Consider the following 4,758-nt stretch of genomic DNA (forward strand, 5'->3'; position numbering starts at 1 on the left):
ATTATCCACCACCATAGAAGGAGCATACGTCGCCAACTGAGCGAACTTAAGCGAGTACTCCTTTACACTCATGTTACCCTCTTCAAATTCATAAACTCCTAAACCTTAGCTTCCCTCAGGTCTAATGGAAAGAACCTACCTAGGACAGCTGTGGCAAACTTCTCCCACTCTACCAGCCCTGCTTCAACACCACGGTCTTCTTTTTACTTTTTAACGAGGTATGAGTTACATCCTGCTACTAATATGCAGACAACTCTACACTCTCGCTAGAACTGATACCCATAATAATTTTCACTTTCTGCACCCTATATAGAAACTCCTACGGATCCTCCTTGAACTTGGATCCTAAAAAACAAAGGGGGATTCATCCAAGTGAAATCCTAAAACCAAACTACAGCTGTATTTGCCACTGGATTAGCTAGGGCAACAACCTGCTGGTTGTTCTGAGAAGCTACAGAATGGGCTAGGGTAGTGAAAATAACCCTGAATTTAATGTGGGAGATATGTTTATTCAGGGGATCTTTCTGAACAGGTGGGGGTGTAGGCTGATCCTTGTTCCTTCTTCTGATATTTTTTTAGGAGGAATTGTCTGTAAACGGAATAAAGTATGAGTTATAAAGAGAGTTTAACTAAAGTCCCTAATCTTTTACATGGCATGAACACTGAAAGAAGGGAAACTTTACTAAAATGTTTCATAACCCATGTCTATAAGGGTGGTGCACTTCACACCCATGCATAAGACTCTACTCAATATAGCTTTCAGGCTCTCTTAGAAAGTTTAAAACCTTAAACTCTGATACTAAGCTTTTTCATGACCCGAGGCTACCCTCTAGTCGCAATAATGGTGCTTACGACCACAAGTAACCACAAGCTAACCCATGGACTGATACCTGCTGTGAGCACTGAAGAAAATAGTAATACATTACATATGTGGAAGGTAATCTAATAGGATACTATAAATCTAAATACTGAAATGTATGAAAACATGTCTAAAATATCTGATGGAATACTAGAAACCAACTATCTATCCGAAAATAACTGATAACACTAAAATGAATGAATGACTGTCTAACTAATTGTCTAAAAGACTCTAAATATCATGAGGAGTTGATGGGAAAGACCCCAAACTAACTCTAACTGACTGAACATATGAAAACACTAAAGTAATTGAAGTAACAAATCATGTCCTAGATGGATAAGGACTCACCACTACTGTTGCTGAGTAACACTAAACTGTCTAGGAGTGGTCGGGAAACTATGCATCTGAACCTATATTGTAAGACAACATAGAAAAGAGAAAAGTATGAGGTCAGTACTTTAAATATAATGGTATATGAGATGAGGTCTAGCTAAAATACATGTATCTAAGCATAAATACATAAACATACAATATCTGAGAATGCAAGACTAATCATAAACATGGTTCTAAGATAATCTATAATCTGAAAGACTGAAAGCTTTATGATTAAATAACTAAAAATCTATACACTTGGTTATGCAAACCTGAACTGAAATACACTAATTACTGTACTAAGACTGTGGGAGATATCATGTAACCGACGTGCCCCAATCTGAGCTAATTGGGGTCCAACCTATAACCCTAGTTGAAAGGGTGTTAGTACCTTACCACGGGTATAAACCCTAGCTGTGTTGATCTACTAAACTGGTATCCCAAAGGAATAAGGAGTCACTCTTTACTGGTAGGTACTTTCATGAGATATGTGTCAACCCTCAACTGGTAGGAAGATATCTTAAACCTACGCTGGATACGTAGTTTTGGCACTTAGGGATTTCTACTAAAGGTCACACCCTCTACTGGCAGGTGATATTTCATCCCTCGATTTGATCAGATCTAAATCCTACTCCCAACTGAACTGACACTGGCACTGGCACTAAAATAAACTAAACTTAATTGAGAATTATTACATAACTGATAGTGCTCATCATGATCATAAATATCTAAGTAAATAATAAGAATTATGGTTTCACTGAATTATTACTTGAAAGATTTGTCATGTAAAACAAGTAGGTATTGGGTGTTCATAACCCACCAACACTTAATGACCATAAATCACGATATCAACATTTAAAACTATAGGATGGAAATCATGGTTCTAAGACCCAAAACATAGATATTTCATCAAACATGTGAGAATCATGAACTTAAACATGGGAATGTGTTAAACATGGAAAATCAACATGATTATATGGCTAAATTCATAAATTAGTGATTTAACCTAAAATTCACTTGAACATGACATGGGAAATCTTACTTTAAAACATGAATTAACCTAATATTTTATGGGAGCATACATGAACATGAAATTGAGTTCAATTACTAAGGAAAGACATAAATTTAATGCATCTTAAAAAACATGTAGAAAATCACATTCCAGTCGGTACGAGTCAACCTTACGACTTGCATGTTAGGGTACGACTGAACTACTGACTTGTAGCTTGGCAGATTTCAAAGAATATGTACTGGGCTGGATATGAGTCATACTTCCAACTCGTAAGATGCATGTAGGATTTTGAAAAGTCACTCATAATATAAATGGACAACTATAGGAACCAACACTGTTATTGATACGACTTATCTCTATACGAGTCATACCTTTGTCTACGAATAGATACCCCCCTTTCGTATCCTAGATAGGGCCTTAAGGGGTCAACACTTATTTTCATATGGATGGGTTCATATGACTCGTACCCCTTTTGATGACCCATGGGTCAAGTCATACCTGTAACAAAATGTTTAACATCTATACTAACTTAGGTATGTGTCCAATGTATGACTCGTATGCTAGAGTACGACTGCAGATCATGAGTCGTACGCTACATAGAGACCAAAAAAGATACAGGGTATTACAATTTAGATTCTTGAGGATATGTTTTGATCCTGTATTATAAATTTTAGAGTCGGTGGGAGCAAAACTTCGCATTGGTAGAGTTCACATATAATAATAGCTACCATTCGAGTACTGAGATGAGACCATTTGAGGCTTTATATAATAGGTTTTTTCTCTCTCTGACTGGGTGGTTTAAGACCTTCGAGATTAGACCTTATGGTACTGACTTCAGGAATTGTTGGATAGAGTTTGAGTGATTCAGGATAGGTTGAGAGCATTTAAAAATAGGCATACAACTTATGTAGATCATAGACATCATGCCCTGAGATTTGGAGTTGGTGATTGGGTATTTCTTTGAGTATCGTCCATGAAGGGTGTGGTGAGTTTTAGGAGGAAATGCAAGCTCAGTCCAAGATATATTTGAGCTTTTGAGATCTTTTGCACAGTTGGAGAGGTAACCTATATGTTATGCTTACCCCTAAACTTTGTTGTTGTTCATCTACTTTTCCATGTTTCTATGTTGTAGTTGTATATTCCTGATGAGTTTTATATGTTTCAGTGGGTCTAAGTTCAGTTGGATCAATGGTTGACCTTCGTAGAAGAGTCTGTGTTCTAATTGGCAAGGGACGTTAGGTGGTTTCACTCTAGAGAGATTCCTGTGGAGACACTGCTGAGTGGAAGAGGCTACTTGGCAGATATAGATTGATATGCGAACCTAATACCTCAGCTATTCGAGGCTTCTAGTAAATTCTAACCCTTTACTTTTGTGGACAAAAGTTCTTTTAGTAATGGATATTATAATGATCCTCCAAGTTATTTTCTACATTTTTGATCATTTTAATCGTTTAGAATTTTTCTATAGCTGCCAAGTCATTAATGACTTAATGGAGCTGACAGTTTGATTACTGGGTAGTTCGTTTGGTTTTAGAGCTAATCCTCTTTTTTAAAGTCTTAGTTGATAAGAATTAGCTACCAGACAAAAACTTCAATCAAAAAACCTTGTATTCCAAATTTCATAGTTTCATCTGCTTTAGAATATTAAATATAGGCTAGATGGACCTTTGATTCGAGTCCCAAGGCTTCCAAAATTATTTTGGGCTATTGATCAAAAATTTAGAAAAAATAGCACTTGGGTATAGGACCTATTTTTCATTGAAATAACCTTGGATGGAAATTTCAACTCTACCATTGATTCTGAAACATCAAAATTGATAGGGCATCATAGTCCAATTGTGTATGCAAAATTTTGGATGAATCTCGAGTGGTCGATGGAGATTTAGAAAAATTCCAAGTTTAGCTAGTGCACTCAGTTGGTGTATCTGCTAATGAGGTCCTTTAGCCACTTTAGCATAGGCCACTTTAGCAGCCATCTAGATGCTTTAGTGGCCTAGCCTGCTCTATGATCTACTTTAACGGTAAACTGACCATTGTCGCTTTAGCGTTGGCTTGTCCGCTTTAGTGACATGCGAAACTTGAGCTGATACTACTTTAACGAAACTTGGGGGACATTAAATGCCCCAATTAGTTTGATTTTCTCCCATTTTCAGCAAAAGTCTATGAGTGGTAAACTTGAGAAAGTGTGGAAACTTATGAGAAACATTAATAGGTGATTTTGTTATGTTCCTGAAATTGAATTACTTGTTTCTTCTCTGAATTCTTGGTAAGTTTTTATTAATTCCATGGTAAATTTATCAATTATTTTCCAAAATCCCTAGAATATTGGTGGATTTATTTCAGCACTATTTGAGCTCAAAATTTACCCATTCTTAAGGGTAAATATTTCTTGAGCATGGTGGGACTCGTTGACAGTTTGGAAAGAGTGACTCCACAAGTGGGCCCTGACATGGGATTTTTACTTAATTTTGGACCCCAAGCATAAAAATGTAATATGGGTACTGGTTATTTTGAT

This window comes from Capsicum annuum, chromosome 2, assembly GCF_002878395.1.
Source record: "Capsicum annuum cultivar UCD-10X-F1 chromosome 2, UCD10Xv1.1, whole genome shotgun sequence".
Classification (NCBI taxonomy): domain Eukaryota; kingdom Viridiplantae; phylum Streptophyta; class Magnoliopsida; order Solanales; family Solanaceae; genus Capsicum; species Capsicum annuum.